The following is a 15,848-nucleotide window of genomic DNA, read 5'->3' as shown; positions in this document are numbered from 1 at the left end:
CTATCGGTGTAAACTGGAATACCAGGCGCAAGAGACTTCTGGCGTATTTCGCTGAACATAACTGATTTGAAATTAGAGTAAACCGAAAACGATTTATTGTAATTAAGTTTATATACATTCAAATTACAATATTATATGCGTTGCGACCCATTTGTGTTATTTCTAGTTCCCAAATATTAGCGTTTCAGCCCCTTTAGCATTACAACTTTAAGCATTAAGCATTTAAACCAAGATTGTTAAGTCATCATTCATTACTTTACATCTGTTCTATTTTTTGACGTACTGATCTGAAATTTAACCAGGACGACAGAAATCTTAGCAAAAATCAAGATTGTGTTTCTTTACCTGGTTATCCAGGTAATTATTTAGTTCAAAAGAAGTAATTATACAAGGAATTACACCTGTATAATTACATCACGTGAGCTTTATCGGTGTTTCCATAGCAAAACGAGCCGCGGTGACTGTGCGAGTAAGGCGTTAGCTAGCTGACAAGGAACAAGGAGGTACGGGTTTCGATCCCGGTGTTGGCCGAGAAAGCACCTCGGGATTTTCCAGCGTTGATTCCCATTGTCAGTGGTGCAGGACGGAGGGCCTGGCAAGAAACGGTGGGACGAAAAATCGAGGTCCTGTGTACACGTAGACGAGCACGTAAAAGAACCATTGACAGTTGGAATGAGAGAGAAATGGGGTTAACGTCCACTCGGCACAAACTAGGTCATTTCGGGACTAACATATGGTTCAATTATATTTCAATAATTCACTTGCGCGTATAAATCTTTAGCTTGGACAAGCGACCGTACTCCTTGTCACGTGCAACCGGGGAATCGAAACCACGCAACTCATTGACAGACCTTATAATAACACGCGCACACGCTAACCATTCGTCCATCCCCACACCCAGTTGGAATTAGAAATAACGATAGACCAAAGCGCCGCTGTCCGAATAAAATATCCCTCATATCCCTTAGCATGGCGTCTGTTCGTCTTCATTATCCGGATCAGTACAGAAATAAGGGAAGTTAATCCCTATTTCCCCAATTAAATGACTAATTTCAATTTAAACGGCAATTTGCTAGATTTGTTACAATTTGATTAAAATACAGATCTGTGTTTTAATTAGATTGGATTTGTTAGAATTTCATTTATGTCATTTATGAATGAGTACGAACAACGGGCCACGGAGAGACTTCTTTTTTGTTGGTATTGTTTTCATTGATGGACGTTTAATGTCTTGAGGGAAAACCTTTAATGATACTCGCCGCCAAGAACATAGTGTGGGAAGAGGAGCTCGGGGCAAAATGTCGCTGATTTTAGCCCCAATCCATTCCACTCTATTCTCAATTTTATATATCCCGGAATTAACAATTATAACTTTCGTTTAAGATGTAAGCACACAATTAATCAAAACGGACATCTTTATTTTTTCTGATTTCATGAAGGTCAGTCCATCTTATCAACAACCTCATACATTGTAAGATGCTTAAGGGTGAATCTTGTGGTTTGATTGATCAATTAGACACTGTCGATTGGACAATAACACCCCTCTATTTTATAATATTTTTTTTAAATGCTAAAATAGCATGTTACAATGTCGATAGATACTTGCTGTTTGGAATTTAGAGGGGTGCTCTTGGATAGAGCAATAAACTATAACACATACTTATTAGCTTGATAACGTTGAGAGAATACTCTTCGAAACGTCGTCCCAAAAATGAAGTAGCTGTTTTTCCATAAGTATGCGTTATAGTTTATTTGTCAACAGATACAGTTCCTGGCTGAAGTAGAGTTTTTTTAGGAGATAAACACTTCCTAACACGTCTTGGATCCTAATGATCTATCTCAGGACATGTCTATTGGTTGGTGCAGATAGGTACGATGTAAAACCCCATTTCATACATTTCTTCCTTTTAATTGCTTATCCATATATCACAGTGCTCAAGACTGGGTTAATCAGCCTGAACAATAATAGTAGAACAGCTTTATTAACACTGGATTAAGACTGGATTAATCAGCTTGAACGGTACCAGAACAACGTCCATATAACACGGTGCTTAAAGATACATTATGTAAGATTTAGATAAAGAACTAGCCATTCTTGCTTTAATAGTTCGAAAATAGATAATGTAAAATGAATAATTTGACAATTTCATTCAAATTACTCTATTGCGAGCGAAGATATTAGCCTTTGAAGGTTTGACAAGACGTGTGCAATAATTTCAACCACCGTACTGGTTGTTCGAAGCTAAGTCTCGCTCCTCCATTTTCAGATTAAATCAAAATATGGCTGAACCGTTCTAATCTATTTAATATCGGAGAAATCCGATGCCATCGAGAGTTGATTATGGCCTGGATCAGTTAATCAATGTCTAATTAATAATTTAGAAAACATTTCGGGCCTAAAGAAAGAACTGTAATAAAGAGATTTAGGTCTTGCATAATGTATGTTTAAGACAGGATTAATCATTCTGAACAATACTTGAGTGACTTATATATAACATTGAATATTATGTTTAAGGCTTTATTTTGTATTAAATCAACATTCAAGAGTTAAATAAATATGATAGACAGACATCTTGAGTCGCATTTCAAACTCCTAAAGACCGACGCTCCATAGCTATAAATCAATATTTTACGGGTATTCACGGATATAATTTAGTTTGGAATTCAGTTAAGAAGCATACCATGCAAATAATGTTTAGATTAAAGATTGTCCAGGGACAGATAATAAAACAAAATACACAGTCTCTGTTAATAGAATGTGACTAACTGTCTTGTATGTTGGATGCTAATCATAAAGACGCCATTTGTCTGCCCAATATTAAATCAGGAGTCCATACAAACATATGCATGTTGAGTTGGATTAGAAATTCTTTTACGAAAATGAAATGAAATTAATTTAAATGTGGTTTAACGTTAATTCGCTATGAGTGAATTATGGATACCTCGACAGGCACTCCGTCCATGTCACTGACAAGGAGAAATCAGACTACAAAATCCAGGGGTCTTTGCTGTAGGAAGAAACCAGAGTAAACCCACGAGTTTAAGAACACCTTCCTATCTCCAAGCCACATACGCTTACACCAGGGATCGAACGATTGGCTGGAAAACCAAAGGTGCCTTGCCAACTGGAGCTCGATGCGCGACACTGGACCACTAAGCCGCCCCAACCCGCACCCTTTCTTTTAGCCCTTGAAAAGAGTAGATGGGATTACCGTCGTTGGCCAATGCCGGTGATGACAGGTTATCTGTAAGTGGTTAATTTAAGAAACAATAATGTTGGGTTCTCACACTATTAGCTAATTTGGAGTGATTGATGGTGTGTAATTATTATTAATATAGCAACTGCCATTTCAACCTTGAATGTAATAACTATTATTTATTACACTACAAGTCGAGGAGAGAAACAATAAAAATGCCACAAAAAATATCAATATATTAGACGAATACAGGTTGGAATCTAAGGAATTGTGCATGTGATGATGCTAAATCCAGAACCTCACAATCTGCTGAAGTTGACATAGATGTTTCGGATCTCTGGCGGATCGACCGTGTCTCACTAAGAACTGTCGAAACCCGTAGTGAATTATCGACTCCAACAAGAAACTGTCGAAATTCACAGGGGACTGTCGAGTATCACAGTGAAATGTAGAATCCCATAAGGGAGAGAGAGAGAAATGGGGTTTAACGTCCACTCAACACAAACTAGGTCATTTCGGGACTAACATATGGTTTAATTTTATTTCACTAATTCGCTTGCGCGTAGGGGTCTTTAGCAGTGGGGGGAAACCGGAGTACCCGGAGAAAACCCACGAGGTTGGACAGGCGACCCTACTCCTTGTCACGTACAACCGGGGATTCGAAATTACGCCAGTTGACTCAATGACAGGCCTTATGATACAGCACGCACGTGCTAACCATTCGGCCATCCACCCCCCCCCCCCGCCCCGCCCCGAATCCCATAAGAGTCTTTCGGTCTCGGGATGATCTATACCGTGTCTCACAAGGAACTATCAACACTCAAAGGAGGATTTACCGGGTCTCAAAGAACGGAACTGCAGAATCTCACACAAGCCTGTCAGATTCCACAGGGAACTCTCGAGGAGTCTGTCAGTATCAGTGGCGGAATTGTCGATCTGCCAGGTCTCACAGCAACTGCCGTTTCGTAGCTATGGCTTCTGAAATTCACCCAATTAGATATAAATAGTGTTGGGCCGTCGATTTATTAAACTTTAGATTAAAATTCCAACCACCCATAGCACTAATAAATCTTACCGCACTTATCAACCCCTGCTGCTGGGTAGTTATCGTGTTGGTAGAGCGTTAACCCCCATTTCATTCCATTTCTGGACAGTTAGACACAACAGAAGAGGTTTAATTATTGTGATATAGTAGCAGAAGATCTTCTAAAAACTATTCCGGCCCAGAAATATTAAAGTTGTTAACGTATCCTTCAATAATCTTCTGTGATTTACTTTTTACCAAATGTCAAGTGCCCTTCATCTAAATGAATCGCAACTAAAAGCTATTCTCAAAGATAATGTCTTCCATTATCCCCAACTATCATTATGTAATATATGTTACACGTCAGAACGGGGTTTAATGCCTCGTCAACACTGTATTTGATCATTTGGAGAATAAATAGGGTGGAGCTTAATGCCTCGTCAACACTATATTTGACCATTTTGAGAATAACAAGGGGTGGGGTTTAATGCCTCGTCAACGCTATATTCAGGAATTTTGAGAATAAGAATGGGTGGAGATTAATCAGGGCCGTAACTAGCCCAGAGCAACGAGGGGTGGGGGCGGCAGGAATCGTTCTCAGGGGTGTTGTAAAATTGACGGACAGTGTATATCTATTGTTTTTATGGTCGACATTTTTTTCACAGGGGGGCCTGAGTTTAATGTCTCGTTAACACTATATTCGGTCATTTTGAGAATAAAAAGGGGTGGAATTTAACGTCCGGCAACACTATATTCAGACATTACGGAACTAAAAAGGGTTTCAGTTTAATGCTTCGTCAACACTATGATCAGGCATTTTGAGAATAAAAGAAATAGCATTGAATAAAAGGCTGGACGCAGACTACAAAACACCGTGTTCATCATAGAAAGCGGGTTATTTTCTAATTCTATAGCCTATCAGGGCATGATTGTAACACTGTGAAGTTTGAAGTGACATGTATGATTATAGTCAACGTCAAAATCATCGTCTGATTTATAAAATATTACCTAATTTGTCTGCTCACATATTTTCTCCTGATAAAAACGAAAGAGACATCTTTGATAGAATTTGACAAAAAGCATATTAGATAAATCAACGCGTGTCAGCTGCTCGGGTGTTTTGTGGCCCGCACGATCTCCTGGGATCGCTCGTATTTAAATCACCAATACATTTTTTTTAACAGAACTGTCAGAATTAGACGATGCATTACTAAGACTGTCAATAAATAGTTATTAACTACGCCCAAGTTCTCTGGCAAAAATTAATAATTATCGATCTGCCGTATTCAAAGATATTATTATTTTAAAAAAAAGAAAAAAAAAATAGTTTCCGAAAATTGTTCATTTGCAACGCCCCCATTGTGTGTATTGGATTAGGCAAAAAATAATGAAGTGGCGCCGAATACAACAATCACGGCCGAAGAGACTAAAGAGAACTAGGCTATATTAAAGGACAATATTGTTGTCAGTCATTATAAAATATGTGATAGAGCTCGTTAAATACATCCCAAATATAATTTTAACACTGAGATCATTGCTACGGGAGATGTGTAACAAGCACGTGAAGAAACGGGAAGTGACGTCAAACATGACAAACACGAGTCATCCTTCTATTTAACTGACTGAAGTAACGAGCGATAACAGACAAACCGTCGAATTTCATTTCACTGATAATTCAGTTGTCCTTTAAAGGGACAATAACACTCTTGCTGGCTTGAAAGCTCCAGAAAATAAATAATATCTCTATCTAAGTACTAGATGTTTAAGTGTCCTACCTGTAGTGTAAATTATCCATTACATCCTATTTTACTTGTCCAGAGGGTTCGAAAATATTTTTAAATCGAAGTTTCATTTGAAAAGGTTTATGTTAGACGTTTCAAACCATTATGTTGAATTTTTCAAAATTTTTAAATAAGGTTTGTTAAGATGAAATTTGTATCATCAATTAATTGAAATATTCTAAAATAGTACAATTTGTTGACCAGAATAAAGATTGGGACATATTATTCAGTTACAACAAGAGTGGTATTGAGCCTTTAAAGATATCATGTAAGATTTAGATAAAGAGCTATTCGGTCGTTCTATAATAGTTCAAAATTAGATAATGTAAAATGAATATATTGAAAAGTTCATTTAAATTACTTTAATAGGAACCACGTTATCACATTTTGTAGTTTTGTCCAGATGTGCATATTGATTGTTAATTATCGTAACCACGGTACTGGTATATTCCAGATTTTGACTCGATCCTCCATTTTTAAATTAAATTATTAAATGGCCATACCATTCTAATCTAGTTAAAATCTCGACCATCCGATGACATCGAGTGTGTTGATGATGGCCTTGTCGTATTAATAAATGTCTAATTAATAATTTATATAACATTTAAGGCCTAAAGAAAGACATGCAATAGGCAGATTTAGCTCTTGATTAAGGATAATAGTTAGTGCACGAGAACAGCACCACGCATATACAAACGAACCGTAACCCAGACGACAAGAACGTAATAATTAATATTAGTACTACCAAATCAAGCAAAGAGGACCGGGAGTAGAGCCACTGGTCTGTAATGATATAGGACACTTGGACATCGCAGAAAAGTAGTTTTATTTTAGTATATAATCAGCGTACGGCAGGGGTCTTTCATATGGGAGTAAACCGGGTCCGGAGTAAACCCACGAGATTGAGAAGGCATCCTATCTCTATGTCACATACGTTCACATTAAAGATCTAAACTACGGCCGGAAGCCAGAGGTGACCAACTACAGAGCCCGAAGCGCGACATTCTAGACCACTAGACCTCCACAACACTATCTCTTCCTAATCATTATTGCATTGTTACGCGCAATTTAATTGGCTGATGAAAAAAATAATATGTTAATCAATCACAAGGCCTGTGTGGATTTTTCGTAACAAAAGAAATTCCAAATGTCATAATAGGAAGATGGCGAAACTAATAAATTATGTTAAGGCTATTTCTGGAACTACGTGCCCACGATTGAAATTTTTACAAAAACCTGTTAACTGGCCAAATTAATCATTCATAAGATTTGTATAAATTTTTCGTAACAAAAGAAATTCCAAATGTCATTATAGGAAGATGACCCAATTAATAAATTATGTTAAGGCTATTTCTGGAACTACGTGCCCATGATTAAAATGTTTGCAAAAACCTGTTAACTGGCCTAATTGTTCGGTGGGTTTTTTTTCATCAGTTTCGATTTTCCAAATATGGCATAAAAAAGTTCGTGTTAGAATTCTTCTGATACGATCGACGAGGTAAATAGACCAGTTAACAACACTCCATATTCCTATTACGTTATCTGTGAAACTCACTCATTCATCGTCTGTCTGAATGCTCGTCTAAAATTGAATTTAGTTGCCGTTTCATCCACGCTTATTAGATAAAATTCATTCAACGACAAACTTAAATATTGATGCATCAGCGTTGACATTCTGCAAAACAAATAAGCCATTTTTAACCGTTATATTTTAATTTGCCACATTAAATTGTTCGCTATGCTATGTATGAATACTTTATCACCAATGGTTGTCCAAATTTCTCTGTCGTTTTTTGGTGTTTATTTTCAACACCCAACTCTTCGTTGAAGCATTACACGACTCACTGTCGAGATAATCCAATTTTTAGGAAAAGGTGGAGAGAAATGAGTTATTTGGAGGAGATTTTTCAAATTTTTTTGATAGGTTGGGGGGCGGGGGGGTGTAAAGAAATATTTGTAATTATTTGTATTGGGAGTTTAGAATAAAGCACGAGGCTGAGGTTATGCTGGGGAAAGAAAGAGTGAAGAAAATAACCCGAGAAAAAGAAAAACCGAGGCCGAGGTTATTCTTTCGAGGGTTTTTTCTGAAGTCTTTCTTCCCCAGCATAACCGAAATCGAGGACTTTATCTTGCTTATAAACCGTCTATGTTTACATGTACATAAAATGAGAATATCCCAAAATTCTAGTAAGAAAAACCTTATATCATGTTTTCTTATGGAAAATAAAAACCTACCCCGGGAATAACTCGTTACAGGTTTAAAGAAAAACTTTCAGAAGAATAACCCCAAATTCTCCTGTATATATTCAAAACCGCCTCCCAACTTTCAGACCGCAAGTTATTCCGGGCATAGAATATACCCCAAAGATTAAAGAGATTTGTCGCTATAGGTTTATAAGTATCTAGAGTTGATGTCTAACAGCCCACTCAATGTGATGTCTGTTTCTCCACAGAAAAAAATATAAAAAAAATGTATTTTTTCGCTTGAATTGTTTATTCTATAATAACAGACTTCAATACTTTTTTTAAAGAAAAAAAACCAACGAATCTTTACCGTTTAGGATCATTCGACTGACCGATGATGACAATGTAGGCCTTCCGTAGTAATGTAAGGGGTTATTAACGTCTTGCGTCATTCAATGGCCAGGGATAATACGCCCAATCATGCGATTCGTCCTGAACCAGACAGATTGGTTTTCTTGGGGAAAAAAAATACTATACAGGGTGATGACTCTTCTAGCCACCACTCGAGATTATATTCTGCTAATAATTCTGTTACTAAAATTTAAACTATTATTCGAAATAAAATGGGGTTTAACGTCCGAACTGTCTCAACGGGGCTATGGGCTAATAAAGGTGGGCTTGTTAAAGATACATTATGGGAGATTAGATAACGAGCTGGTAGTTCTCACTATAATAGTTAAAAACTATATAATGTAAAGGGTATTTGCTGACAATTTCAGTCAAATTGATCCACCCTGAACAGAGTATTTAGCGATTGAATTTTCGGCCTAGCCTCGATCATCATTACTAAAGTCGGTACGATAATAAAAAAAAATAGTCTCGATTATCCATTTTTTGATTTAATCAGAAGCAGCAGACCGGGTTCTAATCCAGTAAATATCGCAGGCTAGCGATGCCATCGAGGGTTGATTACGGTCTGGATAAGTTAATTAATGTTTAATTAATAATTTAGATAACATTTCAGACCTAAGGAAAGACCTGCAGTTGGCAGCTTTGGCTCTTGCATAATGTATGTTTAAGCAATGCATCGTGCTATGAGGAATATTTCGGCTGATCAGCAGGGTTTCCATACACTATTCATGAAACTCAAACTATCAAAGGTTCTTTTACGTGCACGCCAACTTGAACACAGGCCCTCGGTGTATCGATCCATCCGAAGGACTAGACACTGTTTTTTTGCCAGGTCACCCATACTGGCTCTGTGGATAGGGCACTGGCTCACTAACCAGGAGGTGTTACCGAGAAAGTCCTTCGGGATTTCTCTATGCCAGTGATGCAGGTCGGAGGGACTTGCGGAAACGCCACTGCCTAGTCAGAATTTCTATGAAAGCGCACTGTTTGGCGTTAAACCCGGAGAACGCTAGATAGGAGACTGTCCTGTGCATTTTATGACGTCATATGTGGATTTAGTTTCCGGTTAGGTTACGTGTGGTTTACGCTTGGCAGTGGTGCAGAACGAAGGCGCAGTTATTGACCGTAGCGGATTAAACGAGGTCATTTTCGACGCCTTCGTGGGAATCCGGCTCCTGGGGATTAAAATGGATTAAAAACGTAACAATGGTGTTATAGATTGTTATGATAAGAATTTACACTTTCATAATCCCCAATTTAACTAATTAACCAACATTTTAGCATCATTTTGGCATAAGAAATAAAAACATAACTACACTATAACAAAAATTATTTTAATTTCGCCAAATAAGACACCCTTTCTAAATACTCGACTAAAGTCAATTCCACTTCCTCGTGTCTTCCTTTTAATTCCTGAAGCTGGCTTTGGATTTGAGCATATTTATATTCCTGTCCCCCAGCACACTGAATGATTCTAATCTCATTAATATTTTGTTCTTGTTGTAGAAATGTGATCATTTCAAAAACATTCGGATGGGCTTTTCCAACTAGCTTCTTGATTCTTGCATGTCATCCTTCCAGAGTGTTGTTGGTTCTGTGCTCCTCTGTATCGTTGTGGTTCCACTGATGAGTTGATTTTAATCATTAGTTGCCAATTGGTTAATAAAATTCAGAGTGAACATAAATTCATAAAATCTTTAACACCGTTAATTGGGTCCTAATAACAAGATGCCTCTCTTCAAACGAAAGCCGACAAGTCGATCTCTGCGCCTTCGTGGGAAGGATTAATTTTGGTCACGCTCTGTAACTGCGCCTTCGTGGGAATACACCGTGCAGAGCGTCACTGTCTAGTCAAAATTTATGTAATAGCGCACCATATGGCGTTAATCTCTTTACGCTTGGCTTTGGTGCAGAATGTCACTGCCTAGTCAAAATTTATGTAATAGCGCACCATACCGTTAACCTCTTTAATTTGTAATCTATATCTAATGAAATTGCATTTAATTCCGCCTTTTGAGCGCTTCTCAATCCGACCTGTTGTATAAAAACCTCTGCCAGACATTAAAAGATTTATATGTGAACCTGTGTTTAAACTGCATGACTGTAAATCTAGAATCTGTAAGGTGACATGTTAATTAAGATACAAAGTATTCTATAATCACGTTTGACAGTCAGTGCGAGTTGAAGGTTCTAGATTGAAGAGATAAACTCATCCTAAACCAACCCTTAAAAACAGCATAATTAATGGCTAATAGCGTGCAGTGGAAAATGATTTATACAAACGGGGTTTAACTCGTGTTTATTCATTAATGGCTGCATATTTTCAGACATTCGGAAAGGATTTGAAATTCAATAATTGTTTTGTTTTGTTTTTTTATGTTTTTTTTTGTGGAACTAGACTTTCCAACATGGAAGCCATTGGTGCTTCACTTACTTAGTATAACACGGACTCACTAACCAGAAGGCTCGAGATCAGATTGTTCGCCGAGAAACCCGTGTTTAGAATATTTGACTAAAATAAAACCTGTGTTTGGAATATTTGACTGAAATAAAACTTGTGTTTGGGATGTTTGACTTGTGTTTGGAATGTTTGACTGAAATAAAACTTGTGTTTGGAATGTTTGACTAAAATAAAACCCAGTGTTTAAAATATTTGACTGAGTTAAAACCCATTTTTAGATTATTCGAATGAAATAAAACCCAGTGTTTAGAATATATTTGAAAGCATTTTTATAACAAACAGAGAGAGAGAGAGAGAAATGGGGTTTAACGTCCACTCGACACAAACTAGGTCATTTCAGGACTAAAATGGTTTAATTTTATTTCAGTAATTCGCTTGCGCGTAGGGGTCTTTAGCAGTGGGAGGAAACCGGAGGACCCGGAGAAAACCCAATACGTTGGACAGGCGACCCTAATCCTTGTCACTTATATCCGGGGATTCGAGACCCCGCCAGTTGACTCAATGACAGGCCTTATGATAGAGCGCGCACGTGCTAACCATTCAGCAATCCACCCCACCACCCCACCCACCCCCATCACAATCAGAAGAAAAGTATGAAATGAAATAATATTTTTATCATTATTGTTATCCCATTTTTATGTGTAGGATAAAGCACGATTGAGGTTATGCTGGGGAAAGACGGGCTGAAGAATTTTTTTTTTCTGAAGTCTTTCTTTCCCAGCATAACCGAAGTCAAGGACTTTACCTTGCTTATAAATCGTCTATGTTTACATGTACGTAAAATGAGAAAATCCCAGAATTCCAGTAAGAAAAATCTTATTTCATGTTTTCTTATGGAAAAATAATCTACCCTGGAAAAATAACCCGTTAAAGGTTTAAAGAAAAACTTTCAAAAGAATAACCACAAATTCCCCTGTATTTATCCAAAGCCGTCCCCGACTTTCAGACCTCAAATTATTCCGAGCATAGAATATACCCCAAGAGATCAAAGAGATTTACCATTATAGGTTTATAAAATAAAATAAAACCCGCGTTTAAAATATTTCACTATATGTTGAATAAACAGGCTGTATGTTCAAAACTACAGTTATGTAGTGTTTATATTAGTATTTCTATGGGATGTATACATGTATTGATGGAATATTGACAAAACACTTATCTAGACAGCCAATTACCCGCCTAAATCTGTCATACACGTTCCAGAACAACTCGAAAACATGGAAAAAATATTGGCACAATATCTCCGGATTAAAAAGCGTATTACTGTTTCTGCCCGAGTCATAAACTAATTTACTGAAAAATAATTTATTGCCGGTAGTATTGATCCTGCGAGAAATACGATAATTTCCTTTTGCGACTTTTGACCGATAGTTTTTCCGATATCTCCCTTGGGGGAATATAGTCGCGTATTTGATTAGCGCCATACTGCCGATATTCGCCGAATGTTTACTGTCTCGGAAATATCCATATATGGTTATTGTCGGAGTAATAAAATACGGCAAATAATGGTAATAGAGCAATTTAGATGAAGCTTTTCGACTGCTGTGGCTTAATATCAGTGAATTTCTAGAATATTTGATCGAAATGACGTCTCTACTGGAGCCGATAGGTGCTCAACTGATCGTGTAAAATGCTAACAGAGAAGCTCGGCATGCGAGTAAAGCTTGCACAATCTAATTCCTTCTGCCTCAATTGCCTCCCTTTATTGGTCAACCACTAATTAGAGACGATATTCATAATATTTCTTTTTATTTCCTGAGGCTCTTTTCGTCGTCCAGTCTAATAGAACTAATTAAAGTACGCCCAATATTTTTTATTCAATCAAAAAAAGGGGACCTTTAATAGACATTTGTACCGATCAAATCAGAACACCTCGAGGACATTTTACTCATTTTCTGCATCATTAGACCGATTTTGCCACAGATCGAAAACAATTCTTTTCAAGTGGTCACAAAGACAAACTCGGTGCGGATTCAATCTGAAAAATTAAAATTGTTAGCAATATAATGCTGTGGAAAACCTTGAACTGGTTGCTCATTGGTATGCCCATACACACTGTATAAGCCGAAAGAGAAGGAGACGGTGGGGGGGGGGGGGGGGCTACGCCCACTCGACATAAACGAGAGAGAGAGAGAGGAGAGAGAGAGAGAGAGAGAGAGAGAGATAGATAGATATCCATACAAGTAATACATTATTCTCCATTTCGTTCCATTTTTATTGGACACGACAACATTTTATAGCAATCACATGCTTACAAACACGTCACTCAATCGAGCATCCTTCGGAATTATTATTTGTTAAAGCCCCTTGTTAATGTACCTAATCGTTAGGAAGATACGAAAAACCTAGGCCAACCCGTGCACTTATTGACGAGCAAGTAAGTAAAAGAAAACCTGGCAGTTTAAAAAGAGCAGACGGTAACACAGTTACCAAGTCAAATCCCTTGCATTGCACAGGTCGCCTTAGAAACTTTCAATAGGTTCGTTTTAAAATCACCACGGTCTTGTTTAAATCTTAAAGCCAACTGTAGATTTCGTCAAGATCGCGAGACCTAAATAGGGTTAGGGCACGCGATTGTTGACGAGATTGTAGGTTAGGGTTAGCGCTTGCCCTGTTTACATCTCCTGACCTTGACGAAATGTGCAGTTGGCCTTAATATTTAGACCTAACCAACTTAGCACGGTAATGTGTTGACTCAATTGCTTATTAGAAATGATAACACTGGCCACGGTAAACTGTAGTGGAAGGTTTCTTCATTAATTATTGATTGCGCACGTAACTCATTGACTTCCAACTCATTTAATTCTCAACAGAACGCGACAAAATGAAATCAATTTATTACCTAATATACTATAAACAATTTCACGCTAAGTGAAATGAAATGGGTTTAACGTCCTACCTTTCTGCACCAACCGGGCTTATGAAGACATACGCATACGGTGTGCTTTGCGGAAAAATTTGGCAAGGAAATTCAAATTCCAACTATCAAGGTGTCTTTAACACGCACGCCAAGTCGCCAACATGTACACGAGACCTCGGTTTTTCGTACTATCCGAATGACTAGACACTATTTCTTGTCAGGCCCTCCGTCCGGCACTCGGGAGATCGACCGGTGTGGCCACCTTGTATATCAAGAATAAAATAACTTGTATCCTAATAAAGTCTCTAAGCCTCATTTGCGGGGTTTGTTAATGCCTTGCAAACTACCATGTTGTAAAAGTTGAATTCCTGAAAGGGATATCAGCCCTAAATTAAGTTCACGTCCATTCAGTATTTACAGGGATATTATGAAATGTAAATTTGTCAACATTCAGCATCCACTGCAGACGATATGTAGGAAATCTATATTCAACACAAGCCAGTGTCACCACTGAATATTTTGATGAGCCGCTTTTAAATCCGTTTGAACCCAAACCGGGAGATTATCTACCGTTGATATTTTTTTTTTCTTTTCTTGATTAAATGTTAAAATATTAATATGAGTACATTTCACCGTTGATTAAGCCGTGGAAATTTGTAATTTTTCAAAATATTGACAAATGGTCCAAATGTACTGGATTGTGTGCGTATGCAAAGTACTTCTGCTTATGAATCAAAGGAATCACTCTCCTTATTATGATACTCCCCTCGTCCAAACTGGGAGAACTTTTTAATACTACTGACCAACAGCACTCACCTTTATCTGTAGGGGAGATCACGTGGCTAATTAGGTAAGACGCTGGCTCGCTAGCCTGGAGGTCGGGTGTTCGATCCCTGCATTGGCAGAGAAAGTTAATCCAGATTTTCAGGCGTGGTTCCCCCTTGTCAGAGATGCAGGACAGAGGGCCTGACAAGGACAGCTGTCTAGTCCTTCGGATGAGACGAAAAACCGAGGTCCCGTGTATACATTGGAATGCACGTAAAAGATCCCTTGGCAGTTGGCAGTTGGAATTCGATATAAGAGTAGGCGATAGTGCCGGTGCCCGGGCAAAATTTCCTTCATAGCACACTGTATAGCGTATGCCCGTCTTCATTAGCCCAGCATAGGAGCAGAACAGTAGGACGTTAAACCCCATTTCATTTCATTTCATTTCATTATCTGTGGTGTCCGTGTGCTGTTTGTTTTGATTGTTGTTTTATTTTCGTTTCAGATGCAGGATTAGATTATGGAAAATGGTTTTGTGAAAAGAAAATCAGATGGAAAATGAACTATAATATACACCAAGAGATAAAGTTTCATAAAACTATCATCTAATACCCACAATCGGCAATCCTCCATAGATATGTTCTGCTATTTTTTTTCAATTCTACATCATTTGGCTACTGAACAAGAACAAATCACCTGTTTTGTCGGTATTCTTCGGTATTTTCCGGAATTTATTTTTGAAGATGACAGTAATGATGTAGTTTATAGTAGACCGACGTTTAGGCCACAGAGGCTAAATGGGAGTTAACTTGCATTGTAGCAATAGGCACTAACTGGCATAGTAGCAATAGATATTAACTGGAAAAGTGCCAATAGGAGCTAACTGACATGGTGTCCATGGGCGGTAACAAGCATGGTACCAATCGGAGATACCTGGCATAGTCCCAATCGAAGCTAACTGGCATAGTGTCAATAGCTAGCTTTGACTGGAATGGCTCCAATAGAAAATAACTGGTTTGGAGCTATCTGACATGGTGATACACCAGTTAGGTTTAGGGTTTAAAAACCTCTGTTGCCGAAACGTCGGACATAGTATTTTACAACGTATAATTTATTTGTTAAACAGCAATTTCCAACAGCAAAAATAAATTATCGTAATATTGCA

The 15,848-nt window shown here is 37.9% G+C and overlaps 1 protein-coding gene across 1 annotated transcript in view; it reads left to right on the top strand.

The window, feature by feature from the left end:
- The window catches only part of LOC126821696 (uncharacterized), a 51,963-nt gene extending 36,115 nt beyond the window's left edge, over nt 1-15,848 (top strand). Inside the window, exon 2 of the mRNA XM_050550172.2 lies at nt 15,189-15,848. The gene's annotated coding sequence lies outside the window, so the exon portion shown is untranslated. The remainder of the gene's footprint in view (nt 1-15,188) is intronic.

Source organism: Patella vulgata, chromosome 5 (genome assembly GCF_932274485.2).
Source record: "Patella vulgata chromosome 5, xgPatVulg1.2, whole genome shotgun sequence".
Lineage (NCBI taxonomy): Eukaryota > Metazoa > Mollusca > Gastropoda > Patellidae > Patella > Patella vulgata.
The sequence above is the reverse complement of the archived record's forward strand: the minus strand, read 5'-3'. Positions and strand labels throughout refer to the sequence as shown.